At 44.8% G+C, this 26,933-nt stretch overlaps 1 protein-coding gene across 2 annotated transcripts in view; it reads left to right on the top strand.

The window, feature by feature from the left end:
• Nucleotides 1-26,933, top strand: part of MAF (MAF bZIP transcription factor) — a 157,091-nt gene that overhangs the window by 50,963 nt on the left and 79,195 nt on the right. The window contains exon 3 of one of the 2 annotated variants that reach the window (XM_015874119.3): nucleotides 2,328-3,114. The exons of the other annotated variant lie outside the window; for it this stretch is intronic. The gene's annotated coding sequence lies outside the window, so the exon portion shown is untranslated. Of the gene's footprint in view, nucleotides 1-2,327; nucleotides 3,115-26,933 lie in introns of those variants that run through there. 2 annotated transcript variants of the gene reach the window in all.

Genomic DNA, 26,933 nt, shown 5'->3' with positions numbered 1-26,933 from the left:
TCTTAAACACTTATGAAGGTCCTAGGAATAGAAGATGTGCTGAGGTACCAGAAAAGACTTTTTCCAGCACCCGCTGCAACCTGAGCCCCCCATAAACATTTAGGACTCAGCGAGAATTGTACCCAACTCTATTTGATGGCGGTACAGTACTGACCTTCTACATTGATTAAAAAAGTTACACTGATTGACTTTGAAGGGAGCCACATCCACCCTTCTTCTGCCAAAAAGGCAGTGGCTGCAATGTGAAGCCTTAAGAGTGGGACATTACTCCTCCAAGTACGTGGAAGGCATCCAAGGGGAACTGGATAATGCGGATAATGGGATAGGGTTTCCTCCCTCCTCTCCCTCAAATACCATATAGATAGATTTTAGCTATCCAGAATCAAGCCTTAGAAGACTTTGATAGTAAATTAAAAGCTGATAAAGCTAAGGAAATGAGCTCTTCTTATAGGATGCATAGGATGGTCATCAGTTGAGAGTATTGAAAAGGACTGGCAATTTTGACTCTGTAGGGAATTTGAATGGTGATGGGGAAAGGCTGATGCTGTGTGGATTGGCATGAGCAACCCAGTGGAAGGGACGGTGTGGTGAAGAAAATAACTTTATCCCTCTGGAAAATCCACCTCATGGTTTTCCATGCTGTTGCTTTAGGGTGTCTTGTTTGAGAGAGGTTAATAATACACTGTTTTCCAAAGATGCGCAATATCTTAACAATGTCTGGCATCTTTAAGGCTCCTTGGGTTGGCAGTGAGAAACACTGGCATCCAGAACTGTCACTTCTGAAAATCTGGGCCACTGAACATGATATGAACTATCAGAAACCAGAGATGAAGGAGCATTTATGTTGGTGAATGTGTAGTAGCTTGAAAACTACAAATCAAAATAATTCACCCTTTTATGTGTAAGTCTCTTTATCTTTGATATATGAGTTGAAAAGCTGCCTGATATCCTTGTAGTTTCTGTAAGTAAACTGCGTGCGACCCACTAGAATGCTATTTAAGCATTATTTAAAGTGCAGACTTGTTAAGGTCAAGAAAGCTCATCTGTATGCTAAAACGGAACCGACTGAACCTTACACCTAAAAACATCCAACAAGGAGGTCTCAAGTTCCACCATTCCCTTCTGACAAGGGTACAGCATGACAAATGGTGAAGCACCAAAGGATCAAAGAGCTTTTTCAGGGAAAACAATAAATTCAGATACAGAAAGACACTAAGTCCTGGTGCAGGCATCTGCTGTTCTAGAGCGGTCTTCCTCAAACGTGACACTGCCAGAGCATTGCAAAGGCATAGGACAGAACTGCAAGCTGGGAATAATAGCACTGGTACCTTTCAGTTCTACGTAGTGAACCCTCCCATGCACATGGAGGGACAATGCCACATGTTTTGCTCAGATTCTAGAATTACTTTTCTCTGTTTGAAGCTATCCTTTCTGAAGGATTATGCCCCTCAATAGCCACTTTAGAAAGCCTATTTTACGTGGTGGTAACACAAAGCAGAGGGTGGATGATTAACACCAGCTAAGGTTATTTGTGAGAACCTAGGAAACAATAACTTCATAAATCATTTGTTTTATTATATGTAGTTCTTCCCATGTAGTTTGGTCATCATTGGGCAAGCTGTGTTTCAGTACTCTTTTAAGCAGAGAACCATTCACTCATGTTAGCTGTTAGGAACTGCTAAAGGTACAATAGTAATAAATAGCAGAGTATTAAGAAGAAAAACAACAAACTAAAGCAAAAACCGTCTGTTATTTTCAGCATATTTCTTAGTTTTTGGTGTTTGTTTTTTTTTCCCCCTCATATTTTTAGTCTATATAAGGTTACTGGCAGTAGCTTTGCCTCTCTTGCCTTTTACACTAGTCCTCTGGTTGTCTCCACTTTTTTGGGGGGGCAGTAGTTCAGCTCCAGAGCCTTTTTGGAGAACGAGGAGATCCACTAGGGAGCTCTCTCCAAAAGCAAATCAGAACTTGGTGGGACATTCAGCTGTGATCCCAAGGGCGAGCCATGCTACCGTGAAGTTCCCTGGGGTGTATGTAACACTCCTTTGCAAGAGAAGTGCTGTCAACCCACTGTGAGCGTCCATCCCACCCTGGAGTGGAGCTTGTTCTACAAAAAGGATCAAATGCTTTGTGTGATGCCTTTTTTTGTTGGTGTCTGGCAGTTCTTGCTACTGCCATTCTTCCTTCTTCCACCAAGTCTTCTGGCTCATTATCCTTTCTATTCATTAACTGTTCCATCTTCTGTAGCTGTTCCTTCTTGTTGCTCTCCTTATTTTTTTTCTACTTTTATCACGTTTTGTGATCCCTTTTCCAATTTCCAACCTTAGTCTCCCAGAAGACCTGGAGTGGTGACGTCTGGACTGAGAAGAGATCACACTGCTTATAAATCTGCACCATGAGGAGGCCAAAAGTTTCTTCAGCAGCAGGAGGTAAGCCAGGACTGCTGGCGGGTATGAGGACCAGAGAGCAATGCTACATACATTCAAGAAGAAGAAAGTGGTGCTTTTGAGGAACAGAGACTTTGGGGCAGCATCACATTCCTCTAGAGAAAGCCCAAAGAGATCTTCAGGTGGGAGCACACCACCCGGCCAGCTGCTTGTTGGGTTTAGCCCATGGACATCTGGGGTCTGCACACCAGAGACTGAGAACTCTTGACTTACCCTAAATTTCCTCTTTGTGGACTTCTGATGTGACAGGAATGGCACCAAAAATTCAATGTACCTGCTTTGCCATTGTTTTTCCATACTGCTAACTTTCCCAGGACTACATTCCGTTCAAATTACGGGAACTTAATTATGTGAGGCTTAATTTCAGTTGCTTGGCCAGCTTTAAAAATATATATTCAAATTTGGACCTCAGGGGCAGAATTTGGGGAGCCTCTTTTGTCCTTTTGCTTTGTGTTAGCATAAATGAAGAAACTATGCCTGTGAATCTCTGCTTTATTACCACCTATTCCAGTCTCACTTCTGCTGAGACTTCCCAGACTTTCAGCAATGCAAAAGGGGGTATGAAATACCCCTAATATTGTAGTCTATGCTTCTGAAACAGTGCAAACAAAAGATATTTGTCTCCTGCTTACATGTTTTCTTGTAAATAAAATGCGTTGAGACCAGATACAGCGTTACACTGATTTTACACCAGAGAAAAAAACATGTATTGTTATTTTGCATAGAAATGCTATGTTGCCTGTACGTTGAGTTAATGTTAGAGTGTTTAATTGCAATGTAAAAGAATGGAGAAGGAGAACAGAAGGAGTGGCATGGAAGAGAGAGAAGGTAAAAGGAAGGATACAGAAGGGGAATGGTGGAATTAGAGGCTAGAATTGTTGGAGCATTACTGGAGAATTCCTATGATTGGGACTTACTACCTTCCTAACATCTCCTTTCATTTTAATCTGCTGCTCAGGTGATCAATAATGAATGGCCTCCCAGTTTTATTGCTCACTCCCTCTAGAAGCTTTTGCATCCTTTTGCTCCATTCCCCAAGATCTCTAAAATTCTAAGAAGTTAAGGTGCTAAAACTTCGCCTTTCTGCTGTAGTTCATGTCCTCTTCTGGTATATCTTTGTTGTTACTTTGATAGCAAGGGGCCCACAGCACTTTGTGTTATGCTTCCATCTATCACATTGTGATGATCAAGAATACATTGCAGCTGATGTGCAAACACTAATGTATATCTGGAGTTGGGCACCCACCTCCAACTCAGCAGATTAAAAAGCCCCAAAAGAGGCATCAAGGGAGATGTGTTTTGTTTGTGGTTTGTTTGTTTTTCTTAAAGCTTCCCAACCAGTTAGTGGGTTATCCTCGATGTAGTGACAGCATGCCCCTTTCTTCTACTGGCAGTGCTACAGCATGCAGAACAGATAAATAACACGACTGCATCTCTCTTTGGAGGGAGTGACCTTACCAAGCTGGTGTGGCTGTGCAGGATAGGGCTCCTTGCAGGGGCTGCTGCTGTATCTTCAAGGGTTGAGAGTTGAGTTCCTTCTGCAGGAGTGAAGAGAGGAAATGACCTTCACCCAGCTGAGCAAGGAACAACAGGAAACCCTTGTGGTTTGAAGCTCAGTATGCTTCCCACCCCCTAGAATCTGGCACTCGAGGGTGGTTTGATGGACTGTCAGGGTTTAGCTGCTGCACGTATATTAACAGAGTATGCTGATGATTTATAGCAAAGTGATGTGTGCTGATTTAAGTGATGGACTAGCCATTCTGTAATGGATTTGAGAATTCCCAATCAGATCGTACTTAGTTTTATCAAGCAGGAAGCTGGCAGGCAGTGTTTTAATCAACTGATAGCAGCACTTGGCAATTGGCATCCCACTGGTGAACTGGTGAGCTCTGAGAACACTTCCCAAAGACCAGCTCATTGAGCTACAGGCAGCAGCATCCCCTCAGATCTCCCAGGCTTACCTCCATCTTGTTCTTTTGAGCCAGTTTCTTCCCCAGAAGTAATATCCAGCTGGAAGCACAGAGTGATGCGGCACATACAGATTCTTTGCTGCTCTTTTGCCAGTCTTGGAGGGGGGAAATGAAATGAGGCAGAAGACATTTGTTCAATCTTCTAGGAACATATGTCAAAACAACCTCCTGGATATAGCATGAAATCCCAGAACTGTGCAAATTCAAAGATGTGATGTTGGCATAAGTTTGTGAGCACTCACGCTCTGTAAGTGAGATCAGTCTGTGGCATGGGACTGCACCACGTGGGACGTGGCCTTTTCCCCTTTAAGCCAGGTTGCTTTGTGGCCTGTTATCCCCACTCCATCTCCTGAGTAGCACCTGCATTCTCACCTATACCAGCAGGCGTGCAGAATGTCTTCCTTTCAGGATGAAGCACAGCAGCCTCCTTATTGCTTCCGCACAGCCCCAGTTGAGCATCTTCATAGTGCAAACTCTCAGGAGCCATAGCTACCTTAAATAAATTCCTGCTCAGGATTTATGTGCTATCACAATTATTGAGCTACACAGCCATCTACACCCACGTAGCTGTATTTGAGCATAGAGTCAAACCTGGGGAGCGGGTTTGTTGTGCCTAGCTCCTATGTAGTAGTTTCTGTGCTTAGCAACCCACCTCCAATATAAATATATCTGCTACTCTCAAGAGCAGGCTTTGAAAAGCACCAGAAGGGATCACTCCCCCATAAGGATTTATTTCAGCATTGCAGAGCAGTGAGGACTTGCAAGGAGAAATCCTGCTCCCAGTTATCTCTTTATTTAGAGATGTCAAGCTCTCATCGAAGGCTGATGGAGCCCAGGTGAAGCTTGCTGTGATGGATGATGAGTCTCCTTTAAAGATCATAGAAATACAGAATTATTGAATCATTTGAGTTGGAAGGGACTGTTAAAGGTCACCTAGTCCTACTGCCCTGCAATGAACAGGGAAAAGATGGATCCTGTGGGATCTGCTCTTGAGTTGTGCTGCCATACAGGGAGCCAACAATGCTGGCTTTGTGTAGGGGTCCCATAGCAACTCCAAACCAATTGGTTGGATGTGTAAGAAGTCCTGTTAGTGTGTTTTGCAGGTTAAAATAAAAGCATATCTTGAAGACATATTCCTTGATTTAAAACAAGGTGATTAATTCCTCTTAAGATGTGGAAGAAAACCCCCCAGTTAAGAGCCAAATCTTGATTTTCCTACCAATGTTTTGTGGATTTATGTTCATTTATTGCACTGTTTGTTTGCTTTTACAAAATCCCCACCAGCACAATCATTTAATTTCTGTGAGCGTCTCCAGGGACAGGAGACCACACTACAGTATCTCACATTATGTGTCATTCAGGCAATGTCTCCTGAATCATAAAAACAATAGGAAGCGGCTGGTACTTGGAAAGCAGATTCACTCTCATTTTCCCTCTTCTGAGCTGTTTTTCCCAGCACATGCTGGCACACAAACTTGCTAGCAACTTGTTTAAACACCAGTTTCAGGGCAGCAAAGATAAATTGCATAAATCTCAATCTGCATCCCTGTCCCTCCAGTGGGGTCCTTTGAATTAGAAGAGGTTTTCTGGGGGGGGATGATCCTGTTGCTTTTGATATTATTTTCAAGTTTGAATCTAATGATAGAACATCAATCCCTGCACATCCAATTGACCACAAAGACCGTAATCAATTTGATTTTATACGGTAAATCCCCTCCAGATTACCACTCCAACTGCATATTCCTGCATGCAGGAAGGCTGCATTAAAATATCTGGCCTGATTAATACCTGGTTATGGGGTGCAATTGCAACACAACCGTGTGACAGGGAAATAATCCTTTAAAAATAAAAAAAAATAGGACTGAGGGTGTCAGAAGAAAAGGAAAACATCAGCATTGAAACAGCTCTCAAAATTCTGTATTTCCATTTATTAAAAAAGAAAAACAAGAAAAAAAAAAACAACAAGAAAAAGTAATTGAGACTTAAAAGAGAAAGAAAGAAAAGCCCTCCATGACTTTAAGTGTAAAATCCATTTTAGTAGCAGGAAGCTGTTATATGGTTAGAGCAGTTATTTTTATTGTCTGTCTGGGTATAGTTTTTAACTGCAGGCACAGGATAAATCAATAGTGTCATAAAGCTACTCTCACCCGGTGCCCTTTCTAAAGGGACATTGTTCAGTGGCTGTGCTGGATGTGACACAGGCTGCTGCTTTGATGCACAGAATTACACGGCTGTGTGCTAAGAGAGAGCTCGGAGTGCAACGCATCTTTAGCGGCATCTCCTCATCCTTGTGTTCTGAGAGCCACCAGATTAAAAGCAAAACAAATCACTCAGACAATAAAAAAAGCCCAAAAAACTACAGAAGTACTTCATCAGAAGAGGGTGGGTGGGCTATTCTGGCTGTTCTCTTGCAAAAGCTGCTCTCAATGAATTTGTCCATTCATAAATCTTCTCAATTTCCAAGACGATTTGAGAAGAGAAAGCTTGCAGTGATTCACAATGTCATCCCTACAGCTTAAACCTGAGCATAGTCTGCTTCATCCCACAGCAGGGATGGATGCAGCAGGACCTGACTGTACAAAGCTGGAGCTGGATAAATCCAGCCTGGATGTGTGCCTTTTTAATAGCAAGAGTAGTTAACGGCTGGAACAGTTGGCTTAGGAATGCAGCGAATTTAGCATTACTTTCAGTCTCTAAATCAAGAGCGAGTGTCTTTCCAAAGATATGCAATAGCTTCAGCAGAAGTTATGGCTTTGATGCTGAAATGAGTGGGTGAAGTTCTTCAGCTGTGTTGCATAGGAAACAAAACCAGATGATGGCGATGGTCCTTTTCAGCCACTCTAATCCATTAAATCCTAGTTGGGGGCCCATCGCACGCTGGGTTTTAAAGCAGTCTGTTGGCTTTTCTGGATGGTTTCTGTGGGCGATACACATTCCAGAGCCGGGGCTGACAAACTCCATCTAAATGTGTATCCGGAATTGACACACTTCATAATTTACAGCTCTTTAATCATTGCCTCTGAATGGCACTCCAGAGCCATTCCCCTGCAGCTGAGCTCACTTTGTATCTCCTGTGCGGCGTGAGCGTTTGCTGGCAAAGCAGAGATGCACCAGGGGCTGATCCCAGCTGAAACCCACACCCCAGAACAGCCACCAGTGACCTGGGCCATGGAGAGGTAAACCCTATCAGATCAAATTCGTGAGCAGTTTATTGTCAGCAAAGAATGCTGTTGAGCAAATTAATCGCTCCTCTCCTTGCTTTTGCATCGCAACTTCCCCAGGTTGGCACTTGTGACAAAGGCATGAAAGCTGTTCTTGTGCTGCAAGTGGGAGGTGCAGACAGCGACAATCTGTGCCCTGTCTGTGGAATCGATGCCGAGACAGCTCTATTTTCACATCCAGTCACACGCCGATTGGAATTACCTTGGGATTTGTTTGGGGGATGGCTATTGAGAAGTGGAATTGGAGTTGGGATTTAGTGAGATTAAAGGAAACAACAGAAAAGTAACACAAGTGGTTCCTGAAGGTAGCACAGCTCGTAAGTCTGCTCAGTGAGTGTGAGAGCCATTGATGGCAAATAAGGTTCATCCTAGTAACCTAATCTTTGTTTCCCTTCTCTCTGCAAAATGCTTAGTGCTGGATTTTGATGTCTGTAAATACTGATCTGGGTTTCCCTTCCTTTCCTAGTATTTGGGAACCAGAGCAGCAGATGTCAGGGAACCAAAGACACCCTCATGGCTATAAGAAGCAGCATAGAGAAAAGCCCACAAACACTTCCCAGATTGCCAAACTTTTTTGTAAATAGCCGGTGGCTGCCTGAATAGCAGCAAGCAGCGACAATAATAATAAATTACAGTAAATACCATGCTGCCAGAAGTGACAGCAAACCAAACCCACTGCTGTTCAGAAGTGAATTGGAGAAAATATTTCTTAATCTCTTTTTGTGTTATTCAGTCGGCCGTGATGATTTATAGTACTCCAAAGAAGTTACTGTACAGAGTTGTTTCTTAATCATCCGTCATAGCTTCTTGCTATTATCTGCATGTGTCTGTGTGTCGGCAGAGGCTCCGGTGTGGTTCGATGCAGTCATTTCGCTAGGGAAAAAGAATGCTGATATGAGGTCTGAGATGGGAAAGCTGTGCTGATCCATTGCTGAGCAGTGCTTTGCATGGAGGTGTTGCTCAGGAGATGTGTGGTTTGGGCCCTATTGGCTGTGTGAGGCAATGGGACAGGCTGCCCTGGGAAGTGCTGGAGTCACCATCCCTGGAAGTTTTCAAGAGTGTAGATGTGACAAAGAGGGACTTGATTAGTGGGCATGATGGGGGTGAGCTGATGGATGGACTGGATTATCTTAGTGGCCTTTTCCAACCTCAATGGTTCCATGCATTTGTGATTCTATGAACAGTCCATGTTCAGTGCTGGCGGGGCTCTGGGAGCTTGGGCTTGGGTTGGTGTGCATCAGGAGGACATAGGGAATATCGGTGGGCATGCTTATGGTCAGCATAGGAAAATAAAATGGTGGTGGATAAATGAAGCTGGGAACACAGTATCAGTTGTGGCTGTCTTTGTCAACTTATTACCAAGATTTATATGTGACGCAGTGAGGACTGCTCAGTGACACATTTTAATTTAATTAAATTTCCTGTTGGATTGATGTCTGATCAATCAATAATGTTAATGTTTTTGCAATTTAGAGATTAAAGCTTGGATGAGCGGATATTGAAATACTCTCACATCCAGCTGCCTGGGAATATCTTCTGCTTCCATTTCTCCAAAATACACAATTTGGTTTGGGATGCACCCTGGGGTTCACGCCAGCCCTGGAAGTTTTGCTACCTCCCGGCATGGAGTACAGAGCCATGCAGCAGTGTTGCTGCTTAGGGAGACCCAGTTACATAGACTGTAAGGTCCAGGTCTGTGCAAAACCCTTCTCTTTCTGATGTTTAGTATGGAAAAAGGTTGAGGAATGGGGTATTCCTGGAGCAATTCTCCCTTTTGCTCTGCTCTTCTTGTTCTGCAAAGCAGCAGCACAGAGGCTGCAGCTTTGGAATCTAATGGCCACCAAGTTGTCCCTCTCCCTGTTCCAGATGCCATTCACAGGTCCACATTCCCACAGACCCCCTGCAGCAACGAATTATCTGCCTTCCAGGCAGGATCCAGGTCCAGAGCTGAACCCAAACTGCTCAAAGCTCCTTGCCTGCCCAGATTTCTCACGGATGAGCTAATTGCACTCCACCCTCTTTAGGCTCTGAAGATAAAGAGATGCTGCAGCATGTCCACAGAACGGCTTTTTTCTCTCACTTCCTTCACTGCCTCAAATATTTTAGTAGTGATGTCAGGAGAGGTTCTAATGTCTACAGGGGAGTTATTCTGCACTGACTTTTGCATGAGGCAGTGGGGTCTTACAGCCTTACACAGGCTGTAGGAAGCAATGCAGCTGATTTGGGTGGAATGGCCACTTGCACTGCAAGAATCTCACCTCTGTGTTTGTTATGAGCACAGGAAGGTTTGACATGTGAGCTCTACTGAGCATTGCCTTTGGGACAGAGGTGGGTACTGGAGACCTGGGGGCGTGCAGGTGGGAGTGTGGCAGTGTGTGTCTTCACACAGAGCAGAGGAGGGTATTTATACTTTGGAACAGGCTGAGGGAAGTGAACTGCAGCTGAACTAACTTATTAGGTGGGAGCTCCGACATGTAATGCTTTCAAGGCCAGCTTCCATATGTGGGACTGCTGTACACTGAGGGTCCAACTAGCTAAGACTTTTTTCTCTTGTCCTTCCTCCTCCTTCCTTCCTTCATTCCTCTTCCTTTCTACTTTTCTTTCCCTTTCTTCCTTCCCTTTTTCCTTCTTTCTTTTCTCTTTCATTCTCCTCTCCCCTCATCTTCCCCACCTTCCCCACTGGGCATGCAAGTTTCAGCCCCAGCCAGTTTGCTATTTGGGGGTTTTAACATGTAAGGAAGGTGGAAGTGCATGGCAAGGACACACTTTCAGTTCCTTGACCACAGTTCTGCATTGAAGTCAGTGCAGACAGCATCTACAGACTTCTTTTTGGAGTTCATTTTACCTTAAAGAGTAAATCCCTATCAGAAAATAATTTATGATCTGAGAGGGCTGTCACTTACAAGCTAGTAAAAGAACTTCAGCTGCACTTTTACTGCCTGCAGCATCAAACATCCATGCTGAGGGTGGGAATGGGCCTTTTCTTGTCAATTGTGATACAGTACCATCTATAACATGACCGTGTGGGTTTCTGGCTTGCATTCACCTGATTTCCAGGCAGCAAGTTAGAATCCAGATTGTTTGCATTATACCACAACTTACCAACTCTATATCAAGCTATAGTGTGTGTGGGGGCAATACAGCAACACCCAGCAGCCACAAGGAGTCAAAGCATTGAGTTGATGTTACATGAAGGGCACAGCAGGTCAAACCTTCTGCAGCAACCTATCTGGTCTGGAGGAAAAGCACATGCTCTTACTCTTTGCATTCATGAGCTGCCTGTTGTGCCCTGGAATGCATTGCATTTGTGTTTTTGCCCTCAAAAATGAAGTTGTGAGGAGCTGCATGCCCTCTCATCCCCATGCAGCTTCTGTAACACCCAGCTCTGTGCTAAGCTGTGTTTTTTGCTTGTTATGCCTTCAAAACTCAGAAGGGATGAAAGTGAAAACGGATCCATGAGGAAAGCCTCAGTGCAGTAATCTGCAGCTCCTGCTAAGAAATGCCAAAAAAAGCCAAGCTTGGATGGATGGGTTGGAACAGGGACCTAAAACTGATCTATATGATGGAGGAAAAATAGAAAGAAATGCTCCTGTTTCTACACATGTGCAAGAGGTCTGGGATTCCTAAGTGGATGGGGAACAGAGAAAAGTAGAGATATGGGTTATTCTTTCCATGTATATTTTTAATTATGGCCCATATATCATTCTTAGCATTGCCCTGAGCAAAGAAAGATAAAACAGCAGAAGCAATAGCAAGGTTTTCACACGTGTAGCCAGTCTCAAAATCAATGGAAGTGAGGTATCTAAACACCTTTAAAAACCTGACCACTAATTCCCCAAGGGCCCTTTGGATATCACAACCTTAAATCCTTGTGGATGTCTCCTGACGTTGCTCAGGAGCTTGAAGTCAGGGCATCCTTCAATTATCATGGGGAGGGCTGAAGAAAGGTTCTTGTTAAGGCTGACCGACTTAAAGCTGTGTGCTCTCATTGCTCCTCATCTCTTTGTCCACAAGGAGCACTCAGCTCCTTGCCAGCAGCTAATGAGAGGAATTTGGTGACTGTCCACCAATGCATTTTGGTAAGAGAAGAGGAACAAAGGACTTTTTTCTTCTTTTTTTTTTTTTTTTTTTTCTTTTTTGCATACAAATAGAATCAATATTCAGGCAAATTAAAAACCACTTTCCACTGAGGATGAGGGAATCCATGCAAATGAGGGCTCTCCCCTAAACTCTCCCTGCTCTGCCAGCCCCATGGCTTGAGCTATGCAAAAGAGGAGCTATCCCAAGGTGAGGGTACAAGAGTGGCTTGCTTAGCCAAGGTGACTCCTCTCATCTGTTACATATCACAGGGTTATAAATAACGTAGCATCCTGCATCTGATCAGGCCTGGGAGGCTGGCAGCCCCCTCCCTCCTTTGGGATGCTGGAACAATCACCAGCCAGCAAGCACTTTGGTGTGTGCTGCAGAGATGGGCTTGTGCTCCTCTCCCCTTTAATTAGGGTTTATTGGCAAAGCAACCCCATTTCTCTGCTCCCAGAAAATCGAGGCTGTCAAGGCCTAATTCCTGGGGCCGATCAGGTATGAGCTATGTTTACCGAGTCCCTCCAGGATTAGCTGGTTGCTATCAAATTGGAGGAGCGTATTTCTATCAATGAAAACCGCTATGACAAGGTCTGTCCCCTGAGACAAACTGCCTATTCCAGGGAGGCTTTAAATAGGAGCAATAATGGTAGTGAGCAGCACTGAGTTGAATAATTAGATTGTTCTTCATAAATCCTCGAGCGAGGACTTCCAAGCAGGTCCATTATGTGTGTCGTATGTTAGCACTGAGCTTTATGTGGTGTGGACACTGCTCAGCACGGGGCGGCAGTGACGGGTGAGTAAATCAGCAGCCAGGGACCGCGAGACAGCTCCTTCCCTCCTGGCTTTCCCCATGGAGATCAGCTGCTCAGAAATACAAACACCCATCCTATTTATTTTATTACTCAAAGAGTTTTCGAGAGGACTATCTAGAGTGATCTTTGAATATTTATGCTTTGTTTGTTTATATTTAGAGGCTGGAGAAAACACATATTTTGTTCACATCCCCAGACTGGTTCATTTACTGATTCATTTAAAACATCCTTGCAGATCCATTGAGAGATAAGTTCTCCTTCAGAGGGTTACAGGCATATAATAGCAGCTCAGTACTATCTCCACATATCCTTGGTGGGATTTCCCCTTGCCAACTGAGAACTCAGCCTTTTTCCCCCCCTAATCTTTCCTTCTCCCTCCTCTCCTTTCAATTATTCAGTTTTTCTCTCTCTTTCTTTCTCCCTGTGTCAGTTACAGAGAGAAAGCTCAGATGAGCAAATGTCATTTGACTCTAATCCCGGCTGGTACTTTTTAAAATGTCTGAGAGAATCTGCCAGGCTGCAGGGGTTGCAGACACAGCCTGTGTGGCTCAGGTAGCTCCTCTGAGTTGTCCCAGTGTGCTCCACTCAGTTACAGATAGGAACTCAGAATCACAGCATCGTAGGACTTGGAAGGGACCTTGGGGATCATCAAGTCCTCATGTTTGTGAGAGCTGGCTGGATGCTACTGGTAAGGAGAACAATAAATTTTCTTCTGACAGTGACAGTGTACACACCTAACTATTTGATGCCAGTAAGTCTGGTGTCACTGTAAGTTCTGTAGGAGCTGAGTGGCAAAAGAAGCCCTGACAATAACCTGAACCCCCAGCCCCATGTGCCTTGGTGCACATGAACAGCATGGTGGCTGCCTTATGCTACCAAAGAGATGTACAATGAGAGGACACTAATGGCTGCGGCCATGAGTTTGGAACCATTTCCCTTGTCCTATCACAGGAGATCCTGCTGAAGAGTTTGTCCTTCTCTTCCTTATACCGCCCATACTGAAAAGCTGCTCTCAGGTCTCCCCAGAGCCTTGGTTTGCACTGGGGCAGGATGGGCTCTGAGCCTGCTGTGACCCAGCAGCTCACCACTACCCTCACTGTTACTCATCCCTTCTTCAACCCTGACTGAGAATTTCTCCAACATCAAAACACTGTCAGGATAAACAGTGCTAAGCATTTTACGAGGCAATTTAGGTGATAATCATCAGAGTAATAGAATAATGTTATCCATATTCATTTAAAGGTGTGCTGTGCTTTCCCTTCCGATTAGCGTAAAATTCTCCTCCTTGCCAGGCTATGGCAATAAAGTGGCTGTGAGAATTTTAAAAGGCGCATTTTTCTTCACATCATGAGAGCATGAATTCGAGGAATTTCCGATTCATAAGGAGTTTGCATTCCTGGGACACAGGCCTCGAGCACAGCCCCCCTGCATGCTATGACCACAGCTCTGCTCCTGCTGTTCTGCTTGGCTGAGCATTGCCTGGAGCATAGAGGGGGGGACAGTAATAGTTCCTCTGCTGCTGGCTCCAGAGCCTCCAGGTTCTGTTAGCTCAGCCCCGTGCTGTGATCAGACAATGTAGACCAGGAGGTGGTTTTCAGTGCAGTGCCTGGTAGTTTGCACATAACCTCATTTCCTATCCTCTGCCTGTAGTTATGTTCTGTGAATGTGGAGTTCAGCCTTCTCACCAGGGTCTGGGCAGGTAAAACTGGTCCCAGTTGGAGACAGGGCTGAGTCAGCCCCGCTCCTTGCTTCAGCTCCTGGCTGTAAGCTGCCACTCTGGGAAGCAGCTGGGCATGCACAAAAGCTGGGCTGAGGCACCCAGGACACTTAAAGGAAATGGGAAATGTGTCTGTGGACATTAGATGATTCAGGGCTTGCTGGCAGTTGAACAGAAGTTCTCAGGATTTCAGTTTGGAACTCGGGCAGTTTTATTCCAGTCTGTTCCCACGGTGGGCACCCTCGTTGCATGATGGACTTGGCCTTGGTGCTAGGTTGGGGCATGGCACTAATGGCACCTGCCATTCTCAGGGGCATGACATGGGGTCCATCACAGCCTGGAGATCTGGGCACTGCAGTAATGATCACCAAGTAAGCTCCTTCGATACACTGACTTCATGGTAAGGTTCAATTTTCACAAGGTTTTGGGAGTACCTGCCTGAGCCAAGAGCTGGTTCACCACCACCTCATTTCCCTCTTGCTCCATGCATCTGCTGGCTGGTCCAGTGCCAGGCTCCTCACCGATGCGGATATCACTTATGAAAATAAAGGCAGTGTTTTTTCTCATGCACCAAAAAATCCTTCTGAAGACAAGGAAATATTTGCTGTGAGAACACAAGGTGTTCTTTGCTCTCCCAAGATTACTCTGTAAGCTCACAGCACATCGTTCCAAACTATGTTGGTAGATTGTCTGAATTTCCTAAAGTAGGTTTAATAAATAAAGACTCAGGGCTGAAAATGCAGCCTATTTGCAGGAGGATTTTTCATTACATTTCATGCCTATCTCAGCTTTATGAGGATATGCTGGCTTAACTCCTTTCTGATGCTGTTTCTTAATACAACCAGACTCTCTAGATTAGTAGAGGTATATGAAACAAAAACCTGGCATTAGATTTGCAGAATGTCTGTTACTTACACAAGATAGTAGTTAGACAGTAATCCAAGACAAAAGAAATTCACTGTCACAATAACAAATCCATTTTAAAATCCATTTTCCGCAAAGCCACCAAATCAGCGCAGCAACTTCCTGGCAAATATATGATAATGTATATTTACACAGGAAGCTTCCCAAAAAATACAGTGGGGGGAAGGATCTGGGGAGGGGAGATCCTAGGGCACAAGGGTGGGGTTGTGCCATGCAAACAGACCTGGCTTTTTTCCTGAGAAAGGGATTTTTACAGACTCCTGAAAAGCACCAGTATTTTTACTCAGTATTAATGGGAGCTTGACTTGAAGGCAGCTCGAGCTGCGCAACAATGCTTCCGATGCTGATTTATGTATTAAATGCAGCTGATCTGCTATTTTCATTATCTTGATGTGTTTTTGATGTTTGATTTTCATACGAGCATCAGCCAGGCAGCCCTGGGAGCGGTTTTGAGCACATGCATGTGCTTACATGTCTCCACAAGCGGGACACGGGTGCACAGTGCCAGTTGGATGGGATGGGATGGGATGGGATGGGATGGGATGGGATGGGATGGGATGGGATGGGATGGAGCTGGGGAGATGTTGCTGCATTTCTCTGTGTTTTCTGCAAGAACTTTGCTGTCTTATCTGTGGAAAATTGATCCATACAGTCTCTGTAGAGACCTACATCAAATATTAATTTTGCCTATTTGTTCAATGTAATTAGCAGGTGTGATTAATCAATTAATCAATCTGGGATTCCTATCTATGCAGCAGCTTGCTATGACGAGCAGCATCTCCTCCTCCTGTGCCAGGGTCCCCACCCCATGTCCGGCTTTGGGGGGAGCTGGGGCTGGGATACTCTCCCTGGCTCTATGAGGGGGAAACAGAAGACAGGTGGTGTCACACATGGATGAGTTTTGTGTGGCTCCTGCTGACCCTCCCAGCCCAGTTCTGCTGGCTAGATTGTGAGAAGTTCACATTAACCTCAAGTCCTTTGGACACTTGGAAATGCCAATAGAGCTCAATGTGAACGCTTAGAAATGCTGAATCTGGGGGCTCTGGCTGAACCCAGCCCCGTATTCAGGAACCCAAAGGCTGTCTACATGAGGTTGTGTGCATTTGCAGAGGGTCTGGATTGCACAGAGGATGTGCTGAGGGTTCTCACTGCCTGAGTCTTCTGTTAACCACTGCCCCTTCTTGGTTTCATATCCTGGATCATCTCCATCACATTGCGCCTATTTTTCCCTGTTTTTCCCCTGCTTTTGGGCATCCTGTTGTCCTTGGGCCTTGCCCACCATCACCCAGAGCAAGCTGCAGCTCTGCCAAGACAAGGGGCTAACACATTCAGGAATCACTACATCCATACTGTGTGCTGACATCCCTAAACCCTTTCTTTGTTCTGACATCTTTTAGTTCTGCAGACCCCATCACATCATATATATTCCTCTGGCCAACCTGACCTTGCCCTGCCTTAGGGGAGAGCACTTTTTTTTCTCCATTTGTTGGGCTCATTGGGCCTGATTTCATTCCTGTACATTGTATGCTTTGCTGACCTGGGAAGATTTTATGTTCCACAAATGCCCCCCAGAAAATAGACTGGCCTTGGTTTCGGTGTGATTTTTGGATTAGAACCACCTGGGGTAGCACTTTCCTCAGAACAGTTTTTCTACGGAGTAAAAAGTATGAGTCTCCATCCGATGCCTTGAACCGTCATCGTAATAACCTCAAATATAGCTGTCTTCACCACATCACCGTCCTCCTCTCTGACCCATAAAGTTTTACCATTACAACCTGCCCTTAATCACCTAACCATTTCCTTAGTCTTTCAAGGACAATGGTTTTTATGCCATACTTGCTAACCTTACATATTAGTCTACCATCCTGGGCTGCGTTTAAATGACTTTTCTGAAATCTATGTGGATTAGCTCCACTGCTTCGCCCCTGCCTGTTTTTCACTTTAGCTCCTAAAACAAATTCTGCCGGATTTGTCAGACAAGATTTACCCTTTATGAAGCTGGGCAGATCCGTTTTTATCAGTTCATATTTCTCCAGATGTTGGGTGATCTCATCCCTGCTAACATGGCTAAAAACCAGCCTCTGATTCAAATTACACTGCAGGGCTGGGGCCAGAATCTCAGCTAGTGGGAATAAATGCACGTGCATTTTACATGCACTTGTACCAGCTGATAACCTACTGCCAATATTTCTTGGCTTCTTCCTGTCTCTTGTCGTGGATGCTCAAATATATTTGCGCCCTATCAGCTTCTCTTCTTATCTCCAAGGAGGGAACCCAAACCTGTTATTGGGCACTTTATCTTTCCTGCTCTTCTATGAGGTGGCTCAGGTTCCACGACACCTTCCACATGCAGCTCTGTTCCTTCCCCAGCAGCATCACCTTGCTTCAGAGTTTGCCAATGACCTGATCTGTTCCCTGCTTTGCTTTTGCAGGGCGCTTTGCTTCTGTGCCTGTTCCTGCATTTCTGGTCCCTTGAGGGTCAGCTAGCAAAAATCATTCAATTCCATTATTTTACCCTTTCTCCCCATGTTATTAAGCTCTCCAAGCTCTCTCTTGCATCTCTCAGTAGCCCAGTGGCCTCTCTGCTAATCTCATCTTCTTTACCTGCGTAAAAGAAATCTTTTATTGTCTATATTCACCCCACAGGCAATTCTTCTCTCTGTCATATTTGCTTTCCTAATCAGCTTTTTACATCTTTTCAGCTTTGCTTTATAATCCCTTTCATCCCCTTAATATTTGCCTTCTTACACATGTCACCTGCCTCTTTCCTCTCCCTGATAGCTTTTATGACTTCCTCATCAGCCATCAGCCTCCATCGGAAGCGCAGCTCACCCATCCCTGCTTGACAGAGATGTTTCCAAGTGCTGCACTCATTTCCTGAGTGCGAGCTGCTGCACACAGTCAGGGCTCAGTGAATAGACACCAATGCCTCTTCTGTTGACTCTCATTTCTTCCTTGCTGCTGTTTGCTCTCGAGCAAATGGCAGTATTCTCACATGCATTCTTTGCTCTGAATTGCTACTAAGCAGCTCCATGATTTTTTTTTTTATTTTTTTTATTTTTTTTTCCTTTGGGACAGAGAGTGCCACAGATCCGTGGAAAATGAGAGATTTCTTTTTTATAGGAGGAACACTGCAAGTCCATGGCATAGCGCTGAAATGTCCCATGCCATCAACCTGCTGTAGGAAACCTGCTTTAGCTGGGGGTTGGACTCAATGACCTCCTAAGATCATCTAGCCCAACCATCAACCCATCCCCACCATGCCCACTAAACATCCTGCCACAGCAGCACCAGTGAGAACACGGGATCATTACTCATTGGGCTGCATTTGTTCTGGTGCTAGGTGATGAAATGCAAATTGCACAGTCAGATGCACAATTTCAAACCTTCTGTGAGCAGCTAGTAAAATATTTGAGCACGGCATTCTCTCCCTTTGCGGAGCAGCACTTCTAAAGCCACAATGCTATCATGGAAAAGTGCAAAGGGTTCACACGTTCATCAGGATTAGAATTCCTGGGAGTTTCTTCCCAAACAGCTCTTTGCCATTTTAATGTAAAAATACATATACAGTTAAACACACACACATATATGCATTTGTTTTAAGCACTGCAGGGCCCAATCTCTGTTACAGGTTCCAATCTCTGTTGCCACCTCCCAGCCCAGCACATCCCCAGCCTCAGTAGGGCAACAGAGCAGAGGTTTTAATATATATTCAAAAGCAAGTGTTGGCACAAAGGTAGAATGAAGGGAGAGTGCAAGAAACCACACATCTTTGTTCTTCCCAATGCTCCTTCCCCCACTTAGTGGTGATTAGGGCTGGGTTAAAACTTCTTCGTGCTATTTGTGTCTCTGACGGAGCATTTCTGGCTTTTTCCTGGTGTTTTCAGGCTTTCTCACAAAAGGAAACACTACCCAGTTCATAAAGCCTTATGATTTACAAACTCTAGCCTGTTTTTGCATTTTTTTTTCTTTTTTGGCCTCCTTAAGTTCTTCAACAAAATTGTGTTAAAGCAGAAAGCTGTTTCCATCAAATCCCCTTTGCTACACAGTTCCTCTCCTTCATCATTCAGTAGTGATGTAACTATACAAGAGGGCTTGTGTACAAGAAAAGACAAAGCTGAAGGCTTAATTCAGCATTGCTAACGTGATGAAAGGAACAAAGAACGATGCAGCTATGCCCTGATCCTGCACATACTTCTGCACATGGATAACTTCACTGCCAGGAGTATTTCTGCTCGCAGTAATTGTATGCTAAAGCATCAGCAGACTTTAAGTCACAGGCACTGATTTAAGCTCTGCCAGAGCCGGTGCACAAACTCTGCCACATTTCAGCAGGGACTTTGCCAGTGCTTACTTAGGGAAGCATTTCAGCACTGCTGAGTTTACTTGCAACTTAATCCTGAGCACGCATAGGCTTTCCCGAGCTGGGAGCACACGTGGCTGCTACTCGACGTGACAGTGATTGATGACTTGATTCACTGGGGTTCTGTAAAATTACCTCTCACGGGCACTGCCAGGTGGATCATTACAGCACAGCTCTGCATCGCCAGCAGTGGGATGGGATGCCCAGTAGGGATGCACGAGGATCATGAGGATGCACGGGGCTGCTGCCCATAGCACTGCATAGCTATTCACCTCCCTGTTTTGTCCCTGTCTTCTCCAGATTCAATGTCTCTGCTGAAGGAATCTTCCAGAGATGACACTGCCGTGCCAGATAGGCATTTTTTCAGCCCTGCAGGGGACATCTCTGCACTTCAATTAATCCCTTAATTGAGCTATTTGCAGGGGAACACTCGAGGGAGCAGAACGCCTATTTCCTCACAGTTGAACTATCACCAAATCTAAACACTTAGTTTGTCCCTTAAATAGGAGCAAATAGATAGTGTCGCCACAAATGTTGTCACAGTTTATTTCCTGTCATGGTAATGGTAGTAAGATCAAGCTGTGGTATCAAGTATATTCAATTATAATTGAGTTTTGGTCCCATGGTAAAATATATATATATATATGTATTTTTAGTCAAAACAGCATGCATTTCCTTCAACTACCTCTGCAGCCGGGGGCTAGGTGGGTTTTCAGCCAGATGCTGAGCTCTGAAGGCATCCCAAAGACAAATTGTCTTTACAATAGACTTCAGCTGGCAGTGAGAGCTGCTGCACCAGGCAGGGTGGCTGCACGCAGGCAATAGGTGTGTGAGGCTGGTGTCTGGCCTAATTTTCCTCTCCTGATTCCTGGTTCAAATAAAAGCACTGTCACATTGGGTGAGTATCCCATGAGACTTATGTGTTATTACATCCAACGTGAAAATTAACTCTGATGTGAGTTGCACAGCACACCAATGAAAGCAACCATTAATTGTTAATATAAACTATTAATGAAACACTGGGATGAAGGTCAAAGTGCATGACTGAAACCTCCCAGCAAATGAAAGGATTATTTTGCCTCTTACTGAGCATAATTATTATCTGAATTTCATTGGCTTTCTGATCAAACCACTTCCCTCTGCACTGACCTGTTCCACCACGGCAGTAAATCTGTTCCCAAGAACTGATATTTGCTTTTCACCATCCACCTCCGTACAGCAAGATTTTTATTAGCATCCTGGCTGTCTGCAAAGAGCAGGGAGCCGGAACCCTTTCACCTTTGTCCCTATAGGAGCTTTTTCCCCTTCCAATGGACATTACTTAGAATAAATTTGCTTTGCATTGGCACCCTGTAAGTTGTGCTGCTTTCTGCCATAGGTCCTTTACCTGTCCCAGTTCTGTGGGCACACCTGAGAGCTGCCCAGGCCTCTTCACACTATGGATCAAAACATCAGAAGGTCACTTGTTGCAGCCCTGGCCTGGGTTGCAGGTGATCTTGGAGGTGTCACCCCATTGCAGAGGGGTTCACTGGTGAAGTTTAAACTCCTGTTCAAGTGTCCCTAGCAGGGATTTGTTGAGGCATTTATGGTTAGGTTGGTGAGGAGGTGATCAAGAAACATGGAGGTATGGCACTGAGGGTCATGGTTTGTGGGCATGGTGTTGATGGTTGGGCTGGATGACCTTGGTGGTCTTTTCCAACCTTAATGATAGTATAATTCTATGACTTCAGCTGGGCCTGCTGCCCTAATGAATAAGTGATAATATGCCAATGGCCTGCTCAGAATCTTATGCACTTTTCTGTTTGCAGGTTGCCTGTCTAATTTTCCAGGAAGACCATGACACGTCTGCATGGATCTTTCTCTGTTTGGTTACTTTTCTTTTTCTTTTTTTTTCCCCTTTGTATGCTCTTTAGTTTCCATTTCTGCAAAGTGAGATGACAACCCTTGGGTTGCCTTTACCAGGGGAAAACACCACGCATTTTCTGTTAGCATGGGTATGTATAAGTTGCTACCTTGAAGGCAGATCCTCATGTGTTAAGGTATGCCGGGCCGTGACAAGCTGAAATCTCAGCTGAAGAGCGCTGTCAGATCTGTTCTCTCATCCATGCCCTCCCCGCGCTCAGACACTGACCTTCCCATCAGATAAGCAGCACGGATCCCGGCCCTGCATTCCCTCTGCAGTCTCAGCTCATTAAAAATTCATTGCCTAAAGTGAATCTATTCTGTTGCTGCCCAAGTGTTATTTACCTCGGCCCGGATTTCCTCAGGTTCTGACAATTAAAGGGGTCCAAGGAGAGGGCTGAGTCACGAGATTAGAGCTTGGGCAATAGCTCTCTCGGAGCAAAAGACGATCATGTAAAGCCATAATTTCCCAGCTGCGTTTTGGTTCCCCTTCAGTGCTTCATTAAAGGTGGTGACTCAACAGAAAGGACGGAGGCGCAGGTTAACAAGAATCCCTCCTTTTGTGGGATTAGAGCCTTGCATAGCGAGGCTCTTTCAAAGGCAGGAGATGTTGTCAAGCATCATTAGGAAGCCGTTTTAAACAAGAGTCATAAAGCACCCTTTGCGGTCAAACGAATTTATTAGAGAGGCGAGTGAGTGGAGGCGAGTGCTGTAGGACAGAAAGGGATGAACAATTTGCATGGCATTGATAACAAAGCTCTTCTCCAGATTCAGAGTGCTACCATTAGAACAGCTTAAAAGGATTTCGCAAGAAAAAATCCCGGGGTGTTCTGAGTGAAAGCCACAAGTTTGGGCAGACAACGGGTACCTCTGGAAATCAGGGTTTCTGTGCAGGTTAAATGGTTCCCAGCCTCACGGTAATTCCTCCCAACAAGTGGGAAGCAGCTGGCCTCTCGTTGCGCCCCAGTGATCCTGAAAGCCCCCACGAGCCCACCTCAGACTGCTGCCCACAAAGGCTCCGGCAGCTGGAGGACAGACTGGGGCCTGGCTCAGAGCTGTGCTTATGGGCGCATCTTCCTTCAGGAAGAGAAAGTGTCTCAGCAATTTCTTCCACGATTTCTGAGAACGTTCTGTAGCAAATCATGGCTGGAAGGGCTGCGGGAGAGACCTCACACTTTTTCTGGTCTTTGATACGTTCCAGTTTTGGAAAGGAACAGAAACCCAAACTTCTTGAGTTAGGTGGAGGGGAAATAGAGGAAGAGAGGGGAATGAAAAAGGAGGGGATGAATAAAAGCAGCCTGTTTGGAAGTAGGCTAGCAGCTTTATTATGCAGTTAGCATGATGGACTATGTCCTGTGTTTGTTTATTGAACCAACAGCGTAAACCTAAACGAACCAGTAGTTCAAACCTAAACCAGCTGTAGTGAAGATACAGGAATGCCAGACACTGATCATCAGGACAGAACCATCGTAGACAGGAGGATTTTTCTCTCAAGATTCCTTAGAAATATGCAGAAAAATTACACTTTCTGTCTGCATTCACTCGGGCCACACAAGCCCTTAGTGCTGGTGTGAGCTCATCCAAAGAGCCTCATGGCTCCTGCCTGCACGTCCGCCTTTCTGCACAGAGGGAGCACCAAGGCTGGCAGGCGGGAGGACAGAGCAGGAGCTGAATGGACTGTTATTTTTGGAGTGGTTTCCTGTGCTCTGTTTGAAGGGTTCTTGCTTGGGCATGTTTGGAAAGGAGCAATGCTTTCATTGCACCGAGCTTGCAGGAAAGAGGAGCCATGGACAAAGGCGTGGGTATTTATGCTGTCTCTTTAGTGATTAAAGGATAACTGTTCACCACACTGAAAACGTGAAAAACACTGGCTAGGAGTACATCTCCAGGCTAGGAAGGCTTTTTTTTTTTTTGCTTTTTTTTTTCCCCTTTAAATTTGCTGTTCAATTATTCATACGCGCTAGCTGGCTTGCAGACAAAGCTGCAGCTCTTCCTTGCTCCTGATGCAGCGTGGGGCACAGAGGCTGGGAGTGCTGTACCCAGCACTGGGATGCTCCCATCCAGCCAGCACAGTGGATTCCCAGGCAGCTGCTCTCAACACCAAGGGCACCCTTGTCTCAGTGGAGGGGAAAAGTGCATGCTCTTGCACACACAGCCCTAGCAGAGCAAGGGAGGAGACCGGAAGCATTGTCTGGACATAATTTAGGCACTATAAACACAGGCAGCAAGAGGTCACGCTTTCTATTCTCATTTTACCCCCTGCAACGTCTCTGCTAACTGGTGCATACAACTTGAACTCTTGTAAAAATTAGCAGAGAGCACAGTCCCGGTGACAGAAAGCTGAACTTCTCCAACAGCAGGCTCTAAATTCACTGTGTGCACTGAATCCACTTAAACTTTAAAGAGACAGCCTGCTTTCTACACTTTGCTTGTGAAAGGCTGCAGTACTAATTAAGAGCAAATTGCTTAACCTGGTTGCGTTAGGACAGGAGAGCCCACCACCTGTGTGGGGTCCAGAAGTGTGCAACCCTCGGGACTGCTCCCTCCACCCCCCTCACACCCAGGTCAGAGCCAACAGGTAGCAAAGCACTGTTAATGATATTTGTGTTGACTCCCTGTATAATAGTACACATTTCACTAGGGCTACATCAGCAATGTGCACTGTGTGAGCATTACTGAGGGACCCCACTGTCCCATGGCAAAGCGTTGGAAGATTTAGGGTTCAAACACCAAGGTTTGGCCAAATCCACAACGTCCTAAACGATCCTGGCTCTCCTGGGGGAGAACAGAATGAACTCGTGGCTCCTTTGTCCATAGAGACCCCTTTTTTTGTTGTTGTTGTGGTTGTTTCTGATGATCCTATTAACTTACACTTGTGATTTCATATGACCTCAGCATAACAGAAATACATTTCTTTTTTTTTTTTTTTTCCCTTTTCCCCAAGTTTACATTTGCACGCAAGGATGTGTAACAACACGGAGAATTGATTTCTTCCCCTGTATTATCTTTGGATAACATGCATACCATCTTTGCTAGCTAACAAAGAAATAGGAAACCTCTCTTCTTTTGCTTCAGGATACCCATATGACACCCTGTTCCTGTATTTACTCTAAAGCAGCTGGGCATTGATAGCAAATCAACTGAAAGCCATAGCAGAAGTCCATACCCACTTTCCTCCCCACCATGTGTGAGGAGAACGAGCACAATGCACCTTTTTTTAGCAAGAATTTACCGAGTTATATAATATGTTAATGTTTTAAATTTAAGTCAGCTGAGAGAAGGCCACATTTTTCCTGTTACTGACCGGAAAACAACGGTGAATAGAGAAAATTCAGGTTGCTGCAGTTTAGCCTGCCTCACTACTATGCTGTTTGTATCAAAATTCCAACAAACATTGATAATGCTTTACATCAATAAGCATTAGTGTGAAACAAGAAGCTGGTGTGAGTGGGTGGAGTGGGATGGAGTGGTTGGGTGCAGCTTTAATCAGCGTCAGCTGTTCAGCACAAGTGTCTCGTTAAGCAGCAGCATATGGGAGCTCGTTTCACTTCTAGGGTGTGCATTTTAAAGGTTGGGGAGGGGAAAGAGATTTTTCTGGTTTAAAATGTCCTAGGTAAGCTGGATTTTTGTTGTAACTATATGTTTGGGAGTTAGATTTGGTGTGTGCCTCTGTCTCCTGACGCAGAAGGCCTGGGAGACCTTTGTGGTTCCCTGCAGGCAGCCAGCCTACAACCTAAAAAGTGTTGTACAAGTTCTCCACCTCACCTCCATGAGAGATGGGGGAAACTCAGTGCCTCCTGGGGATGATGGCAGAAAGGACTTAAGGGGACTGCTGCAGCTCTGGTCTCAACAGCTTCCCAATCCATCTGGTCCAGAAGGATTGGCATCATTTGGCCATTTATTCACTGGGAATCAGAAGTCTTCAAAGGTAAGAGGCTGGACAGTCTTAAAAGTTCATATTTTGGTGTACTTGAAGCTTGCTTGCTGGTTTTTAGAAGAGTAAAGATCCAGGTGACATCCTGACAGTTTTCTTGGTGAGGAAGTTCGTTGGTTTCGTGACAGTTTGTCTCTTGTGACAAATTAGCATGACAAAAGAGGTGGGAAAGCGTGCCCAGAGGGAGAAGGTCTCCAGTGTAGCAATGGTGGTCAAATCTCTGGTGCTTTTTATTGAAGGGCAGCTGTGTAGGGGCAGCTTTTGGTTGTTCCTTTCTCTGTATGAGGGTAGAGGCTAGTGAACTGTTCTTTTTTATTTCTTTTTGCTGTGAAAGGCTTTATGAAATGGCAATACTGCTTGTGCTAAGGAGTTTGTGGCATGGCTCTAGTCTGTAGTGCAGTGACATGGGCTGTGCTGGGGCTGTGCTGGCTCAGCCCAACTTACTGTTTTGATGTGTTTTTCTATGTACAAAATGAACTTTTTCCAGGACTCTGGTGACTAACTTGAAGTACCTGAGTTTGGCATCCAGCTGTTTAACACAATACCTGCAGCACAGTGTTTAGCATCTCGAGTGCTGCCCTCTGCACCTCTTAGCAGAGGAAGCATTAATTTTAATGGACAGGAGGCAATGAAATAATAAATACATCTTCATTTATTTGAGTGCTGTAGCATCCTAATGAAGCTTAACAATGTTAGGAAGCACATAACGTGGACCAAATCAGATACTTTGGCAATTTCAATACTTCTGTTTAATAAACCTGAAGCCTTTCCTTTTTAAATGTCTGCCCAGGAAGACTGAAGTCAAATAGTGTTATTAACACTGTAAAATGGAGATGGGGAGGGGAAACTACTTTAGGGAGTTTAAATAGACTCCTTTTCTAATGACTCCTTGCTTATTACTCTGCCTGGTATTTATGGTCCCCTCTTAGAACTCTGTATTGTGCTTCCCTTTTCATATTTGCACTCCCACTTTTGGGGGTCACTGTGTATAGGTACCCCATCACACTTCTAAATGTGTTGACTCCCACAGTTATGATTCCTTATATTCCAAAAGAATCCACAGCACAGGTTATATGTATATATTTATTTATTTTTCTGTATTTAGTGTTTCTTTTTAAATGGAAACTTGGTGACAGTATCTGCTTCAAACTTTCCAGAGCTCTGCTATAAAGTCAAGGCATCCTATTACTGCTGTAGGTTTTGTATTGAGTCAGTTTGCTTTGAAAGACTGTGCGGACATATATATGCACAATGTCTGCTGATGAGACACTCACCCTATTTGTAGAGCCTCCAAGTGTTGTCCATTAAGCTACATTGTGAGGATGGTGTAAAGCACTGCATTGTACATGAATAACCCTGTAGTGTTTGTGGTGATCTTTGTGCTTGTTTATTGTTTTTGTTTCTTTTTTAAACATGTGAAAAGAAAAGGCAGTGGCATGAGTGTTTTTCATTTCCTGATCATTGTAGGAGGTGGTTACCAGGGGTGAATGAAGTGAGCTGCACTTCAAATGCTCATTTTCTGTTCTGATACGATCTTTCACAGTATTAAGAAAGGGGCAT

Source organism: Coturnix japonica, chromosome 6 (genome assembly GCF_054131305.1).
Source record: "Coturnix japonica strain WE chromosome 6, WE-NBRP24, whole genome shotgun sequence".
NCBI classification, from domain to species: domain Eukaryota; kingdom Metazoa; phylum Chordata; class Aves; order Galliformes; family Phasianidae; genus Coturnix; species Coturnix japonica.
The sequence above is the reverse complement of the archived record's forward strand: the minus strand, read 5'-3'. Positions and strand labels throughout refer to the sequence as shown.